Consider the following 19,374-nt stretch of genomic DNA (forward strand, 5'->3'; position numbering starts at 1 on the left):
CTCAGCTGTCATTGAGTCTGTCCTCTGCACTTCAATAACTGTCTGGTTTGGTTCAGCTACGAAATCAGACATCAGAAGAGCGCAAAGGACAGTTCGGACTGCTGAGAGGATTATTGGTTTCCCCCTGCCCTCCCTTAAATAATTGTACACTTCCAGAGTGAGAAAAAAGGCTGTAAAAATCACTCTAGAACCCACTTACCCTGGCCATTACCTTTTTGAACTGTTGCCTTCTAGCCGATGTTTTAGAGCTCTGAGCATCAGAACAGTCAGGCAGAGGAACAGTTTTTTCCCCTCAGGCTATCCAACTCATAAACAGTTAAATCTACGCCATTGAGCAACAACTACGTGCAATATACAGTTCAGTCTTTTTTATCCAACACATCCAACCACTTCTGCCATTTCATTCCTCTGGGGAAATTTTTTTGCACTGTACATAACAGATAACAGATATTTATTAGATTTGCACTACGTATTTGTGTATGTATGTGTATGTACGTATGCGTATAATTATTTTTTATAATTTGTATTATTATCTATGTCTTGCTGCTGTTTTTGTATTGTTGTGCACTGAGCTCCTGTTAGCAAGACAAATTCCTTGTGTAAGCATACTTGGCAATAAATCAGATTTTGATTCTGATGTCGACTGTTTATATAATATTTATTTAATATTATATATTTGAAACACATGATTATTATTATTATAGTGGATTTGGTGTTATACATATTACATTTTATAATAATTACATTTGATTAAAAACAATATCAATGTGTGATTTAAAGCAGCTCCACCATAAATACTCCATGTCTTTCTATTTCACTGAAGGCTACAGTTAATAGAATAAATTAAATGATTAATTGAATTAATCATCATGCATCAGAAGTTATTACCCCACTCTTGTTGACTTTATATTTCTTTAATCCTTCAAAGAAATGTTTCTAATCCTCAATCCTTCAAAGAAATGTTTCTAATCTTCAAAGAACCATTAATCCAACTGGCATGCATTTATATTAATTAGCTACACCACTGTCTTTCTATTTCATTTAATGCTACAATTAAAATCATTATCTGGCACATATCCAATCTTTTACCCCACTCTCATTGTCTTTCTATTTCTTCAATCCTTTAAAGAACACTCATAATCTTAAAAGAGCGATTAACTGAACCATTAGCTAATAGAATTAGCATGTATATAAAGATATTAGCCTTATTAGCATGGTAGTCTTTCCATTTCATTGAATGCTACAATTAATAGTCTTAATTGAGCCATTCATTTTATTCATCAGCACTTCTCCAATGTTATTACCCAACCTCGCCTTTCTATTTCTTGAAACCTTTAAAGAAAGTTTCTAATTTTCAAAGATTTGAATCAGCGGATATCTAAGGGTATTATATACCTAATTTAAGGGTATTAGATACTAAGATTCCTAATTTGCCCAGCTGTTTTTTATTTAATTTTTTGAACACTACGACTTCCATGGCTCCACCATAGGAGACACTATTAATTGAATTAATTAGCACATATCTGAAGTTATTAACCCACTCTTTTGTCTTTCTATTTTCCTTAAACTAATGTTTTTACTGTTCAAAGAATGATTAACTGAATGATTAGCATCAATTGAAATTAAGCATGAATCTTAAAGTGCTGTCTGCGATTTTAAGGCCGATTTATATTTCTGTGTCAATCCTATGCCGGAGCCTGAAGTGCACCTCTTCAAATTTTATTACTGTGCATCACATCGACGATGACAACAGGTGTGATTGGTGCACTTTGTAACCAGAGACCGCTCCCCTAGGATGACAACAACGATATCTGAGGTAGCGTTGCATTTTACTTACATTATTTTTATATTTATGTGTTATGTCACATTTTATTTAGACTCAGGAGCATTAAAGCAGTTAACTCAACTGACAACTATTATGAACAACATGGCATAAAAATGGCATTAAGCCTCAATAATTTGCTGCAACTACAAAACTATGAGAACGTGCAAAATTATTGACATGTCAAAAACGTCAATGTCAGCAGTCCGAGGAAACATTTTTGATGCTGTTTAAATTCTAGAGCTTTCACAAAGACAGGTGAGATATCTTACAACACTTATTTCCATAATATCTCTCAGGGAATGGGACATTTTTTGCTTACCTTTCGCTTGCAGCACCTTTAAACCGTCTAGTGCTGTCACAGGGTAGGATATTTGTGGGATATTTCAGTGATATCTTTCACTGAGAAGGAATATTTCGCTGTATACATGTTTATACCGTTCCATAAAAACACAGCCAGGTTTGGGGAGTAGCGGAATACATGTAATGGGATTACAAATTTAAAATACTAAATATAAGTAACTGAATTCCACTACAGTTACAATTTAAATAATTGGTACAATTACATTCACAAAGTATTTGGATTACTGAAGAGATTACTTTGCATTTTATTGTCATGTGTTTCATTTAATATTTAGTCCTTTCAGATGGAAAACATTTATACATATTAATGATGCAATGCAAAGTGCATTTGAACAGCGGTGAAACACTTTCTTATTATGTGTTACATTCATACGAGCAGACAGAGAAGTACGTTTGGAGCAGAAGAAATAGAAATAACATTTATGTAAATTGTCATCTTTGCGCTAAATTAAATGCTATTTCTAGCCATTTTACATGCACATGTTACCAGACACGATCATATTTTTTTATCAAGAAAATTCATGTTAGATGATAATAATTTTTTTTGTAGTAAGTCCTTTGATATTAGCGCAAAAATGTTATTCTTGATAATAATTGTTGTATTGTTTCCCTGTAAAAAATTCTAAAAATCCTTCAAACAAGATCAGTTTGATTGATCTTGTTTTAGAAACAACACTGCATAATATATTTATGTTTTTCAGAGAATGTATTTTTAACATGTGTATTTTGTCTTACTGTACTGACAGAGTTTTTATAGTCAAAACAAGTGAAAAAAAATGTACCAGTGATCCAAAGTATTTAGAATACGTTACTGACCTTGAGTATTCTAAAAGAATACGTTACAAATTACATTATACAGTTTGTAATCTGTATTCTGTTGTGGAATGCATTTTAAAAGTAACCCTCCCAACCCTGAACACCGCTTACATCACCTTTAAGGTATGTAGCTACTGTCCTATTTCGTATAACGCTATTAATCGATTTAATTGAATTTAAAGGCCTAAGCGAATTAGTAATCGATTTTTTATTTCACAATATTTCCCAGCAGCGCCGTGTGTGTGTGTGTGTGTGTGTGTGTGTGTGTGTGTGTGTGTGTGTGTGTGTGTGTGTGTGTGTGTGTGTGTGTGTGTGTGTGTGTGTGTGTGTGTGTGTGTGTGTGATAACGGCATGGCTCCGGTCTCTTTGTAGCCGGTGTTGGGAAGGCGTGGTGAGTGACTGTGTGTGGAGCTCAACGCCTCGGTGTTTGATCACAGAATGAAACGATGATGAGGGAATAAAGCTGTGCGGTGCTATATTGGACAGCGACCATCTGAATTACACGGAAACGCCCTTATAGAAAAAGGTAAGGTTTCCTCGCGTATGTATAATGAAATTGTTCGTTTTTAAGGTTTTTGTTCATCTTATCATCCGGCTTTGACAACAGGCTGCACCGACAGCACGTGAAACATAACCGGGCGGTGTTTATGCGATTTTATTTGTAATAAAAATAAGGGTTGGAGAAGCTCAGATACAGTTTGGATTCAATAGTTCGCGTTCATTCAGCAGAATTTGAGTTTTTATCCTACTTAAGTGATAGCCTAATACAAAGGTGGTATATATAATTGACTATTCATCGCAGTATTGATAAGATTAACGCATTCATTAATACATTTCATATGGTCATTTATATGGAATGAGTCAGCTTTGTGAGTTAATGAATTAGAAGTGTAGTGTAAACTGCATATCTGTGAGGTACAGTAGATCAGATGCGTTATAAGACAGTTATAGGTGCCCAAAAACGCCGCACGCGCCTTTGAAGCTTTAAAATGCTGTCTAGGGAGGTAGCTCACTAGGTTTTGAGACACAACCAATGTGTCTAGTTCCTGCCTTATCTAATTCTGTGTTCCTGAAGATAGACTGTATTGTGTCACACCATAGATGGACATTTATTGGTTGATGAACACATAATACAGTAAATTACAGTATATCCAGGATATGAGATGTCATGGTATGTTTTGGCACAACTGTGTCATAGACAGATTCATAGATGGATCTGCAGCGCTTTCAACATTGCTCTTTTTGTTTGAGCAGTGCGACATGCCAACATTGGCTCAACACCCTTAACTCTGCTGAATGACATGCTCCTCATTTTATTAAATTTTTTTAATTCTGGCTGACTGATGGAAATGTGACGTGACTTTTTTTTCTAACGGTGACCCCAAAGGCTTTGAGTTATGTCTAGTGCTTCAGAAGCAAAAACAATAAAACACATGTCAGTCTTGTTATTAGGCTTTCTCGGGTCACTTTTGTAATCTTGAGACATAAAAAAATATGTAAAAAAAACAACAAAACAAAACTGCCATATCCGTCCTTCATACTCGATCGATTTTTGCAGACCAGATGGGGACTCACTTTACTTTTATTTTTAGAACTCCTGCTCATTCATGTTTCACCCTTGACCTGAAAGTAAAATCAGGTCAGGATGAGTTCAAATTTGCCTAAATTTATTTGCATGTAATATACAGTATTGTAGGTGCTCTAAAAACACGTGAAATCAGTATGACATGAATTTCAACATACAATTAAATTCATATAGTGTTTTCTATTGAAACAGGAAGTTTGGAAGGGGCATATTGAAGGGCTAGTGTGTTTAACCATTTAGTTAGGTTTATTTATTTTTCCCCCGTAAAGTCCATGTTATCCATTTTATTTTCTCTGAATTCCAGGTTTTAAAGTTTATTTTCATTTTATCATTAAAAAAACTAATCAAATTAATTCATATAATTTAATCAAATGAAAACAGAACAATTACTTTTCAACATACCATTGCTTTATTTTTTATTAAATGAATAAAAAACTACTGATCTATACTGATCTTCACAGCACAATCCAAAACCCCAAATTTGAGTTTTTTTGTTTATTATTAATATTATTATTTTGGTCAGAAATAGTGCTGCAGTAAAGCATCACATTATTAATGAAAGCAGTGATGAAACTCTTGCTTGAGAGATTGCTTTTATAAAATGTAATTATCATTGATAAATTATTCTTATATCATTACTACTAATAATAATACTACATTGAATATAAAATTGTACTATACATAAGTAATATATTCCTGTCGCATTTTTTTTCAGTTTCACGCATCTAGTTAAATGGAGCAGATGTGTTTGACAGCTTCACATCTCACCTGCGGAGAAGCAGCTATATGGGCTAATATGCTTAATGAATTTACAAATGATTTGATTTAATTTTACAAATATATAGTCTGCATGTGCTAGGTGCTTCACAGTGAATAAAGTGCTCTACTATTTGTCATTAATACACACAGTGTGCATGAGCAGAGGCTCCTCACATTCGCTTACCGTTGAAGCTGCCAGTCATGTCATCGCCACCGTACTCTCCCCCCGTCGGTGTTCTTGGGAAGGCGTGCATTAAAAAAAACGTTCAAAGGGAGACGTTGATGTAAACACAGAGAAGTTGTGCAACGGTTAAATCCGTCTGTGTAGTGAATGGTGATTGAGTAAGGCACTTAACTCCAGGTTGCTCCAGGGGGATTGTCCCTGTAATAAGGGCTCTGTAAGTCGCTTTGGATAAAAGCGTCTGCCAAATGCATAAATGTAAATGTAAATGAGTGCGAACGTCCCCTGTTTTTCCAGAACCAGACTGTTGCGCTCTGTTAGGGAGAGCTGACATTCTCATTCTACTGTAGAGAGCATTTGACTGGACAAAAATGTATTTACGCCCTTGCGAACAAGGTGAGGCATCAATATTTCAATTCTTATTTAATAGAAGAATTTATTTATATGTGTATATCTGCTAAAAGTGAATTTTATCAAATTTTAGGAGTGTACTAGCATATAAATGGCCTCAAAGCAAACAGACGTGGACTGAAAGCCACAAAAGTCAATTTTTGATTTCATTGGGTCTTTTAAAAAAGACCTTCCTATTTATACATTTTATATGATGGATGTGACGGCCTCTTATTTACTGCTTCTTTGTATTCCTCGTACCTCTCAGGAAAAGACACTGGATTTGACGTGCGAGTACGACTAGCTTTTCAGCCTTGTAAACAGGATCTGGTAGTTAAAGAGGAGCCTTTGGATGTGGAAATTATCTGCCAACTTCTCTGTGAGAAGCAACAGCAGGAATTCACATTCAGGAAGTGTTGTCAAAAACAGACAGCAACTAATTTTAAACACCAAATCAGAGAAGTTAGTGCTCATTGTGTCTGCAATGGATGTTGTTCTGTTGTGAGAAAGCCACTGGAAGTGACAGTGTTTTTACGTCACAGTAAATTACTGTATCTTCTTCACTAGAAATGCTCACATTGCGCACGACTTACATTCAGGGTGCTTTTTGGGGTACAGATATAGTTAAGAGAAGATGACCTAATATCTGCTTGTATTTATAGTTCGGTGTCATTTCTCTTTTCCATCTTGTGTAAGTCCTGAAGCTTCTTGAAAGCTCTGCTCCTCTCCTCTTGTTAATTGGTGGTTTGACGCCGAAGCAGTATCAATTTCTAGCTGTCCGGTTTCTCCATGCGAGGAGGGCTCCTGCTATCCACTAGAGAGTAATATTTAACATCGAAGAACGAACGGGTGTAACTTCATTTCAAACTAAATTTGGCCCAAAATAAAAAAAATTGGAGTTAATTTCAGTGGTTCGTAACAGCTCATCTGGGCAAACTTTTAGGAGAACTTATCGGCTGCTAAACACCTGCTTACTGCTATTTGGTCCACGTCATCGTCCACCTAATTGGAGATCGACAGCTAATTCCTGTTCAGTCAAAGATATGCCTCTTATCATCATTCTTTTGTCTGTATTCTGTCCATTTACACTCTTTTATACACCCATCTTTGCAGTAGTATCAGTGCCATCATAAATTTGAAAAACAGAGTGTAACCGGTGCATATTATGTCCGCGTATTGCGTGTTAGCGTGTTTGTGCATTAGCGCTATGAACTCTGAATGTAAACAACACAAATTACACATATTGTACTGCATATATGTTACTTTAAATCAAAATGGAGTGAAACAAAAAGCATCTTTTACTGATCTTGTGTGAACTGTACTCATAAAATGAGGCATTAAGTCTTTGATAACACATTTTATTGACACATTATTTAAGGTTTTACTGTGCGTTCTCATATTTAAATGATCCTCTATATGCTAGCCACAGAAGTGTGACCAGTGTCTGAATGTTCACAAATAGTATGTAGCTGCTCAGCTTTTTCAAACGTCTTTTTTTAGGGTGAATTTCATGAATACATGTGTGGGTCAAATTTTGCTTATACAACATATTTGCATAAACAAAATGAAACCTAATTAAGAAACATTAAGATTTTTTGCATCATGACAGCTAAGCACATTTAAACCCCGTACTCCTTAATTTTCATAGTCTAAAATACACAGTAAAATACACAGTCTCTAATTTTAACAGTAAAAGACTGTAAAAATGCTGCAGATAAAAAAACGTAAATTGGTTAACAAGTATTAACTGTAAAATATACAGTGACAGTTTTTTATATATATTTTAAAAGACAATACAGTAGTTTTTAACAATAAAATGTCGTTTGTTTCTGCAATGGTTGTTGTTCTGTTGTGAGAAAGACACTGGAAGTGACAGTGTTTTTACGTCACAGTAAATTACTGTATCTTCTTCACTAGAAATGCTCACATTGCGCACCACTTACATTCAGGGTGCTTTTAGGGTACAGATATAGTTAAGAGCAGAGGACCTAGTATCTGCTTGTATTTTTAGTTCGGTGTCATTTCTCTTTTCCATCTTATGTAAGTCCAGATGTCCTAAATTGTAATTTACAGTGTACTGCAAAAAAAAAAAAAAAGTCTCATTCTCATTAATTAAATGTGAAATAAAACACAAAGTATTGTAGTAAAGTACAATTGTAATTATACTGTACATCATGGTATATGGTTAAAAAAAAAGGCAGCTGTGGTTGCCAGATATCCCTACTTATCATACTTTTTTCTTTTCTTTTTTTGTTACAATATATTTCATTGCAAAATTACATGTATTGTCTTGCTAAATAAAATATAACATTCCACCATACATGGTATGGATTACAATTAAAATTATTTTATTGTATTATTTACCGTACTATTTTTACGTGTTTTACAGTGTAGTAAATATATATAGTTAATATATGCTCATTTTAATAAAAAAAAAACTGTCTGGACAGGATGATTTGAATTTTTGTACAAAATGTAAGGGGAAAATGTGCTTAATTGTCATGAAAATAAAATCACAAAGCAAAACATCATAATTTTCCCATAATTGACTTAATTTTCTTGATGCAAAATTCAAATGTATTAAGTTTTTCTTTGAATTTAGGGTGAAATACAAAAATGATCTGAACATTTCCTTGCTTCAAACCTTTAAAGGTGAAGTGTTTCCTTTATTTAATTATTTTTTTGTTAAAATGCTTTTTCATATCTGCCTTCGAGTTTGGAGTGGGACTTTGTTTCATCGACCAATGAAAGAGAGGGGTGTAGCATTTGAGAAGCCTGTTTGAAAACAGTCAAAATTTTTGCAGTTCCGTTTGATGCCACTAGCTGGACAGAAATGACATACTTCACATTTAAGACCAAATCCAGTGTGCTGAAACAAAAGCATTTGTCTCCAGTTCCCGTGTGATGATAAATCAAACAAGTTCTCACACCCTATTGGTGACATTACAAGGGAAAAGGTTTTAGAAACATATGCTGTTATGGAGAAATGTCCGATTATCAGGTCCAGTTTTCAGCCTATTTCACAGTAGTAATACCACTGACCTTCGAAATACCAAACAAACGACATGCCTAACAGCTACTGTTTAGACTGTGAGCTGCAGGTGGATTTCCTGAGGTTTTCCTGGCAGATGCTCAAACCACTATAATCACACATGGGATATGAGCTGCAGGCAGGGCTGTGTGTGTGTGTGTAGTCAGTCTAGAACTGGAGCCTCTGACATGATATCAGCCTCTATTGTTGAAGAGAAACAAGAGACAGAGGTCTATCCTGCAATATAAGTGCCTGTATGCAGTTGAGCATCAGTTGGCTTCAAAACAGCTAAAGACTTCAGCTGTAGTTTCACACCATAGCGTGCCTTAATATTGAGTCTCGAGACTAAGAGTTGACATCCTTATGGAAATATCAGCATTTCACGAGGATATCCTATTATATACATATATATAGTTTTATTTGAACCATATTTTTTAAGACCATGCCAAATTACAGTAACTCACCCTAATCTGAAAAGGTAACCTTTAAGAGTAGAGCAGTACAGTAAATGACATTAGTGTACATTACATTATTCACTTGTTCCATAATTTCTATTTAACTTGCTCCATGATAACTTGTTCCATTTTTTTTAAATGTAATGCTGTATGATGTCATTGTGTAATGAAACCTTTCATATTCAACCACTAACCACAGGCTTTATAGAGCTTAAGATGAAGCAATAGTAAAGTGCTTTTGGCATATATCCAAGGGATTTTGCCTTAATTCTCAAACAGTGGCGCAATTGCCCATTGGATTAATGAAATATTAACTAGAGGGATACAAGTTCAAAGAGTCCTGCTGAAAGTACATCTGTTGTGCCCTTAGTTGGGCCATTTAAATCCCCTAAACAGCCTCTTAAGGGAGTTTATATCTCAGTGCCTGTAGCTACACCAGCAGTGTCTCCTGTATTCAAACGAAATCGGCTCAAATCTATAGCAATTTAAAGGAAACTTATTTGATGTTGTTCTTCATGTGGAACACAAAAGTAGAAAATGTTATGTAGCTATTGCCATACAATGACTGTTCATGGTGACCAGGGGCTTTCAAGCTACAACAAGGACTAGGGCCTTATGATTTCTGTGATGTGGAAAACACGGTGAATTGAGTAAAAAAAAACAAAACAAAACAAAAAAAACAGAATAAAGAGTAAAATGCAGAATGTCGCGGAATTTGGGATGAAAAGTTTGGATGAATTTGGAATAAAATTATTGACAATTTGACAATCAATTTAAAATTGCGATATGATATTTAAACCACACAGGAACTGAAAGGTTTTCACTCAGCTTTCCGCCAAAATAAAAGCTTGTTTCAAATTGATACATGCAATTGAAGACATTAAAATGTATTAGCAATTACTACTATTAACATTAATTACATAATAATAATTTAATAACAAATAACTATAGAATAATAATAATAATAATAACAACAACAAATATTTAAACAGTTTAACATGAAAATTATTTACATAAAATATAAAATATTTTTCATTAAATATAATAACAATTATTTATTATTATTATTATTATTTAGGTGGGAGGAATTTTGGTTGAAATGAATGACAATGACAATTAAACAAGTTCTAATTGCGATATGGCCAGTTGTGTTATTTAAACGACACACAGGAACTGAAAGTTTTTCACTCAGCTTTCCGTCAAAATTAAAGCTTGTTTCAAATTGATACATGAAATTTAATTTATATATGAAATCAAAGACATTATGACAAAAATATATTACTACTGTATAGAAAATTATTTTATGACATTTTACGACAATGATTACTAATAATATTAATGAAAAAATGCCATATTACAATTTAATAACAAATAATGATATAATAATTATAATAATAAATAATCAATTACAATTTAACTTGAAAATGTTTTACATTAAATATAATTTATATTAATTATTATTATTATTATTATATTATTATTATATTTAAGCTTAATCATAAAAGCACCAAATGTTTTGTTGAAAATTAATAATTATATTCTCATTTGTTTCAAGTTTTTTTTTATTAATTTGATTAGACTTACAGTTAATTCATTTTAATTAGAATATTTAATTAAAACATAAAAAAGTGAAATCCAGAAAAAAATCTAATGGAACACACAAAAATTGGGAAAGAATTAAACGGATTTCATTGGGCCCTAAATGATTAAAACCATAAAGTAGTCCATACAACTCAGCATCGATGTGGTGACCGAACACAATGCACCATATCCCATATAATTGTCGCTGTATTGTAAAATGTAATCCTATGAAAAATTCTTCATTTGTGTTCCACTGAAAAAATAAGAGCATGCAGGTTTTGAACAACATGAGGGTGAGTATATAATGACATAATTTGTATTTTTGGATAAACTATTAATTTAAGTCTACCAGCGTCTACTGCCGACATGGACTGCTGTCTACATAGACAGTTTCCTCTTAAATTAAACCATGTAAGTGCCTGACTTAAGATGGGCAGAGGGCTTGTGATGCGTACAAATGCCATCTCAGCTGGCAGTTCACTACTGTAGGTTCCAAGACACTGCCATAAACTTTCTAAATGTCATCTCTGAAAAGAACAAATATCTCTGTAAAGCTTGAACACTACAGAACCGCAGAGCAGATAAATCTTGAAAGGCAACATGTCCAGGGTTTGTGTAGTCTGCTGTATAAAGCTACACACATGTGTGCAGTGAGAACTGTCAGCACAGGTTACAGATTTGGTGACAAGTAACCTCCTCAGTTCATTTGCGGCTTGAGCGGTTTTGGTGTGGGAGAGCCCCCTCCTTTGAGGACTGCAGTCGAACTCTGTTGCTTTCACTGCAGAACTAGTTCGGTTTGTCTCAGGGAAACTCTGAAGTTCCTTATGCTGCTGTAAAGCAGTTCCTCATACTGAATACTAATTCTGTTGGGCACATAAAGTCTGATTGAATTGTTCTCGGATTGAATTAAGATCTAGTGGAATTCTTTGCCTCACACCATCCAGGGTCCTGAATGCTTCAACTGAGATTACAGATTTCCAATGCAGTGTCCAGTAATGTCCTATATGGAGAGACAGGGGTCCTGACCAGGCATTTGAGGAAACCAATGGAGTGTTGATATCATCAACAGCCAAACGAGAGTTGGAGAGATTCTCATCAGAATTGGTGTTGCAGTAAACATGTGATGCCACAAAATGCATGACAAGCAGTGGCGGATCTAAGCATGGGCGAATTGGGCAGTAGTCCCAGGGCTGCATCTTGCATGGGGGGGCATCTCACGAGGCAGCGGCACCTCCCCACCGTTCAACAACATTGGGGCCGTGTTGAAGCGGGTTTCGCCCAGGGCGTCAGACTAGCTAGAACTGCTACTGATGACAAGAGCTTGATTGTTTGAGAGAGAGAGAGTATCCAGCGTGGATGAGACTGTTGACAGGGATGTCAACTGACAGGAAGATGGACTTGATAACCCTTGCAACTGCCCCATCAGCACGTGTGTTCATATTGTGAGTTCATGACCTGGAAGAAACACTTGGACAGAGGGCTGAATTTAATAACTCTTGTGAACAGTAAATTATCTAGTAATTTGGAGAATATTGACTTCAAACCTACAAAAATTATCTTATCGTTTACTCAACCCTAAAAAAATTTTTTTGTTGAATGCTGGCTGTAAATATTCAAAAGAGCTGGCTCATAAGAGTCATTTGTACGTGAATCGGTCTACACTGGTCACACTGTATGTTTTGCGCTGATTATTCAAAAGAACTGGCTCATAAGAGTTAAGTGTTCAGCAATCGGTGTACACTGGGCGTGCTTTTGTTGTACGCTGTAAAAATTCTAAAGAACCGGCTGATAAGAGTCATTTGTTCAGGAATCAGACTACACTAGACACGCTGTACATTTTGTGCTATAGATTCAAAAGAATTGACTCATAAGATAATTTGTTTGGGCAACACATTCTCACACCCCAACTCGTCACATACGGACGCTCGGGCAGGACCCCTTGGCGTCACTTATCGACGCGCTGGTGTACCTTTGGCTTCATTTTACGACGCGTCTGGTTTTGCAACGTAAAAAACCAGTTGGAGGGCCATTGTAGCCTATTCCTTTTTATTTTTATTTATTGCGATCTCGACTCTCGACCCGTTCGCGGCGTGAGCTTTTACCCAAGACGTGAAATTTCAACGCCACAACGCTCCGGTTCAGAGATACATAGAAGTCTATCGGACTACCCTGCGCGTCGAAAAACGACGCCAAAGGTATACCCGGCGCGTCAATAAGCGACGAAACCGCCCGGAGCGTCCGTATGTGACGAGTTGGGGTGAGAATGTGTTGGTTTGGGAATCACACTACACTGTTCGCATTGTATGTTTTGTGCTGTATCGTATGTCTTCAGAAGACTTTAAAAGAGCCTGGAGTCTGACTACACTGGGCATGCTTTTTGTTGAAAGCTGGCTGTAAAGATTTAAAAGAGCTGGCTCATAAGAGTCATTTGTTCATGAATCATACTACACTGGTTACACTGTATGTTTAACACTGAAGATTCAAAAGAACTGGTTCAAAAGAGTCATTTGTTCGGGAATCAGACTACTCTAGTCACGCTGTAAGTTTTGTGCTTTAGAATCAAAAGAGCCAGCTCATAAGACTCATTCATCTGGAAATCACGCTCTGCTTGTCACACTGTATGTTTTGTGCTGTAGATTCAATAGCAGTGTTCAAGTTCTGTTGAATGGTAACGCATTAAATCGAAGTATTTTTGAGCATGGTGTCCCATCCACATCGGCGTACTGAATACAAACCCCCCCAACAAAATACAGGCCTGGAACAACAGAAGGGTGTGTAAATTATGACATTATTTTTTTGTTTTGGGTGAGCTATTCCTTTAACACAATTGAAGCTGATGCACATTTAGCCTTTTTTGTACCTTTATCTTAGAAGGATATTTACAAAAGAAGGGCACGTTCAGAGTTGAACAGAAAGCAATGTCTCCTCTCGTAGCAGGGATAGACGGTGACACAAGTGCTGATAAATTATTCATCACATGGAGTAAACAGAGATAAGATGAACACAGACCGGGACGGAGCTTGATAAAAGCTCCCGCTTGTGTTCGCTCACAGACATGATAGCCATGGAAGATCTAACTCTGAAGACATGCTGGTTCTGAGAGATACATCTCTGTCCCACCAGATTCCCAGAAACAGCTCTGAACGGAATTACAAACAGCATGCGGCAGAATAGATTCCTGCGGTGAGAAGATTAATTTTACTTGGTTTTTATTTATCTTGTCATCTGGAAACACATTTTTGGGCTTCTCTTGCAAATATGGGAGTGTCGCAGTAATTGATTGCTGTTTGCCAAGAATTCCTCATGTGGTCGTATAAACAGTCATATGTCCTGTTAGTGTGCAGCATCCTAGAAATGTATGTTAATGCGTGTCCAAAAGTCCTGCTATACTGAAGCATTTTGATTGTGAAATCATGTTTTGCAGAAATAGTAAGAGAACGTCCCTTGCTATCATTTGCTCTAGATCTTGTAAAAAAATAAATAAATAACATTTACCTAGATTTTTACCATTTCTGTAGAAAATATGACTGTGCTTGAGTGGAAATCTCCACTTTCACTTTCTCATTCTTTCATATGTTGAAAGTGAAAGTGAAATTTGAGTTTTATAGTAAAAGATTACATAAATATTGATGTTTCTTACCCACACCTATCATCTCACTTCTGAAGATATAGATTTAACCACTGATTCGAATGGATTACTTGTATGCTACATTTATCTGCTTTCTAGACCTTCTGAGTTCTGGCCACTATTCACTTGTATTGTATGGACCTACAGAGATGAGATATACTTCTAAAAATCTTTGTTAGTGTTCTGCAGAACAGAGAGAATGTCATACATATCTGGGATGGCAAGAGGGTGAGTAAATAATGATAGAATTTTAATTTTTGGGTGAACTATCCGTTTAAGGCTGCATTTTCTGGGTGTTTGTGCCCATCACAGGACAGACTGTTTAAATGTGGCCTTTTAGCTTTATAGAGCCTGATGGTCTGTCTTGTATACCCTCCCCTGTGGCACTGTTGACATCAAATAACCAGTCACTCTCACACACACACACACATTCGTAAAAGTGCCTTGTGGGCATTTGGTTCATATTTGTGCATGTGACAAAATAATCAAAGGAAGTGTTTTAACACCTAGTACAGGGTTGACATGACAATGGTGATTTCAAGGCCTGCAAATGTCATGGAAATATCTGGTCAATATACATTCATAGTTATCCTCAGCTGTAAAACATTTAATCAGATTAAATGTTTACAATAATTTAAGTCTTGTACAAAAAACTTAATCAAATATAAATCATTTGCATTTTATACTAATAATTAAAGTAAAAAATTGTGTTATATCTTAAAATATTATCTAAATTGTTATATAATGTAAAGAATTGAATCGTAATATATACTTTACAGTATATTTGAATTGTAATACATTTTGTATTCTCCCCACACACGACAGCTTTGCAGATCATAGACATTCTAGCTGTCAGGTTGTGCAGATACTCATTTCACCCCACACTTCCTGTAGCACTTACTATAGATGTGACTGTCTTGTCGGGCACTTCTCATGTACCTTACAGTCTAGCTGATCCCACAAAAGCTCAATGGGGTTAAGATCCATAACACTCTTTTCCAATTATGTTTTGTCCAATGTCTGTGTTTCTTTGCCCACTCGAACCTTTACTTTTTGTTTTTCTGTTTCAAAAGTGTCTTTTTCTTTGCAATTCTTCCCATAAGTCCTGCACCCCCTGATTCTTCTCTTTACTGTTGTACATGAAACTGGTGTTGAGCGGGTAGAATTCAATGAAGCTGTCAGCTGAGGACATGTGAGGTGTCTATTTCTCAAACTAGAGACTCTGATGTACTTATCCTCTTGTTTAGTTGTACATCTGGTCTTCCACATCTCTTTCTGTCCTTGTTAGAGACAGTTGTTCTTTGTCTTTGAAGACTGTAGTGTACACCTTTGTATGAAATCTTCAGTTTTTTGGCAATTTCAAGCATTGTATAGCCTTCATTCCTCAAAACAATGATTGACTGATGAGTTTCTAGAGAAAGCTGTTTCTTTTTTTGCCATTTCTGACCTCATATTGACCTTAAGACATGTTAGTCTATTGCATACTGTGGCAACTCAAAAACAAACACAATGACAAATGACAATGTTAAGATTCATTTAACAAACAAATAGCTTTCAGCAGTGTTTGAATGGAAGTGATTTTCTAGTACCAAATTAGAAATATAGCATGATTACTCAAGGATAAGGAGTTGGAATGATGGCTGCTGGAAATGAGGTTTAGATTTTTTTTTTTAATAACGAAGGTGCTGATTTTTTACAGCAGTAATGTCCTGACTACTTTGTGATTATCCATCCATTTCAATGCCTAAGGAGAAAATGAATGGGATAAATACTTAAGGGGCCAAGGCTGCAGAAAAAGTGGACAGTCAGTGAAGCACTCGGAGTTAAGGAACAAAAATTAATGTTTAATTTTCAACATTAAATGTCCATTTATTAGCCCCTCACGTTAAGTTGATCCTATTGTGATTGTATTGAGCATTTTAGCATCAGCCACATGATGTAACTGTTAAAGAATTCAGAGAGACTGTCAGTTCTCTTTAATATGCTTTGCTGAAAACAAAAATGAAAGAAAATGAGAGAAAAACAAAACAAACAACACTTAAGTATTTTCCCATTTCAATTTTATTCACATGGCATGCATTGATTTCAGTCAATATTCATAAGATTTTGAGGATGTTTAGTCAATTCAAAGTAACAGTTGCTAATCATATTTGAATACAAATATAATTATTTCATTTGGGAACATTACATACAGACTGTGCTGAAAAAGGAAGTTGAAGATGAGTTGTGGGAAAGTCAAGCGAGCAAATGTTGCTGTGTTTCTATAGTGAACTGCAGGTGAGTCGCTCTGCCCTCTGCTGGCAGCACAAGTAATTACAGCATGAACAGAAGCAGAGGGACGACAGGAAATTAGCTCTCGATGACCAGTTACTTATAAATAGCAAATAACAAATGTCACATATAAACATCTAATATCTGTCATGACAAATATCATCCACGATTTCAAAACCCTTACAGATTTATCTTCACTTCCAGTGGCTTTAATTTGAATGTATTCTGCTCCTTGTGGATTCCAGTCGATGTATAAAAAGCAGTGAGTCATATTTTTATGAAGCTAAAGCCACAGAAAGCCAATAAAAACGGAATGGCGGGCAACTGCTGGAAGAGCTGGAAATTATTTCACCAAAATAGATTCTCTGTTTGCTCAAAGTTATTTCTGTGAATATAAAATTGAAGGAAAAACAAGAATCAATATTCTGTGAAATTAACTCAGAAAGATTGCTTGAGTATGTAGGAGACAATCACTCCTCAAAGTGGATGAAAAAGAAAGTCTTGCATGTGATTTAAGATTGTGAGATGGTTGGATGGAGTTTATATTGGGGTGTTAATTGATGTGAAGGCGTAATGCTGGTCACATGATCAGGGAGGGTGAGTGTGGGGTCTCTCTTATGGGATGGGATAAATCAATTTAACAAACCTTTGTTTGACTGATCGTTCAGTCCTCTCTGTTTCCTCACAGTGCTAGTGAGTTCTGGGTGGTTGCCAATGCATTGATATGTAGTTGCTGGTGTTCTTAATGTATTTTAGAACATTGATATATGGTAGCTAGGGTGTTCTAGGTGGTTGCCACTGCATTGCTAATTGGTTTCTAGGGTGTTCTGTTTTGTACTAGCTGTGTTTTTTGTTCTTTTTTTATGATTTTCTCGCCAATTTGGAATAACGCTTCTAACTCCTCATGGTGGTGAAGTAGCTCCCCTCAATCCGGCTGGTGGAGGACGAATCTCAGTTGCGCATCTTTTCACGTGGTTTGTTGAGCACGTTACCATGGAGACATAGCGCATGTGGCGGCTTCACGCTATTCTCTGCGGCATCCATGCACAAAACTAACCACGCACCCCAACGAGAGCGAGAAAAACATTATATTGACCACAAGGAGGTTAACCCAATGAGACTCTGCCCACCCTAGCAACCGGGCCAATTGGTTGCTTGGGAGACCTGACTAAAAACACCTTAAGTGTTTAGTCCACTCAGCATGCACTGGACTCGAACTTGCAACTCCAGGTGTGGTAGTTAGCATCTTTACTAGCTTTTTAGATATTAAATAACTGGAATACCTGGAAAATTGCCTTGTTTGGATGAAAAGGGGATCGATTCTTCCGTGTACTGTGTGTCCATTAAAGAAGAGGCGCACTTCACTTTCATTGATTAATGTGTCTTAATATCCTCTGTTTTTTACAGTCAGATAAAAAAGTTAAAATATATATGAATTTTAATCTCACACAGCATGGATATAAAAGAAACAAGATAAAGAAATTAGATACTCATTGTTCACTCAATCAGAACAGTGTGATCCGCTTGTTCAGTGACAGTAACCATTTTAGTGTTTCTGATATAAATGAATGTAAACTCAATGTTATTACTTGTAAATTGTAAAAACAGCTCATATAATTATTATTTATACAATTTCATGATATAATATTAATTATTATAATGTAAAATTGTTGTATTTTTACAAAATAAAATTCTGAGTATGATATTGACGACAAACAATTAATTAAAATATAAATATACACTTTCACATACTTTTACAACAGGTTGTTTTGTTGTTGTTGTTATTTTATTGATTCAATCCACAAAAAACACAACATAAAATACCGAATCAGTTATATAAATTAAACCCCTCCACCCGACACAAATGCATTACAGTGGTCACTTACATTTATATCAAAACAATTAAAAACAAACCAAAAAAACAAGACTGCACATACACAAACAAAAAATTAAGTCAAAAATCTCTCTCCACTGCCCCTCCCCAAGAACCCTCCAAAAAAATGCAAATATCATCCCACTTTCTATTAAACAAACCCACTTTCCCAACTCTCTATGAATCGCCTCCTCAAATGCCGCAACCTCACCCATCTCCCCACACCACTCCCTAAAAGAGGATTCCCCAGCCATCTTCCACCCCCTGAGAATGATTTGCCTGGCAAGTATAACTCCGGCAAGGACCCAACCTTTCAAGTGGCTATCCCCAAAATGAATGACCTCCCCACATGGGTTGTGTCCCCATCTTCTGATTGGCATCACCAGCAGGTGGCAGTATCTTTAAGACCAAGTCTATACAATCTAGAGGGTGTCCAATATTATCGATTACAAATCTTAAATTGCATCAGACGCATCCTTGAATCTCTAGATGTAGTCTTGATGTTTTTTTTAGAATCTTAGCCCACACTCCCTCCTCCAAAACCAAGTTTAAATCTATCTCCCATAATCTCTTGAGCGAAGTTAAAGCTCCATCCCACAGACTCCGAATTAGCAGGGAG

The 19,374-nt window shown here is 35.9% G+C and overlaps 1 protein-coding gene across 1 annotated transcript in view; it reads left to right on the forward strand.

Annotated features, from left to right (window-relative positions):
• Positions 1–3,382: 3,382 nt before the first annotated feature.
• LOC127619080 (FERM domain-containing protein 4B-like) overlaps positions 3,383–19,374 on the forward strand; it is a 67,972-nt gene continuing 51,980 nt past the window's right edge. The window contains exon 1 of the mRNA XM_052091821.1: positions 3,383–3,527. The gene's annotated coding sequence lies outside the window, so the exon portion shown is untranslated. The remainder of the gene's footprint in view (positions 3,528–19,374) is intronic.

Source organism: Xyrauchen texanus, chromosome 25, assembly GCF_025860055.1.
Source record: "Xyrauchen texanus isolate HMW12.3.18 chromosome 25, RBS_HiC_50CHRs, whole genome shotgun sequence".
In the NCBI taxonomy this organism is placed as follows: Eukaryota; Metazoa; Chordata; class Actinopteri; order Cypriniformes; family Catostomidae; genus Xyrauchen; species Xyrauchen texanus.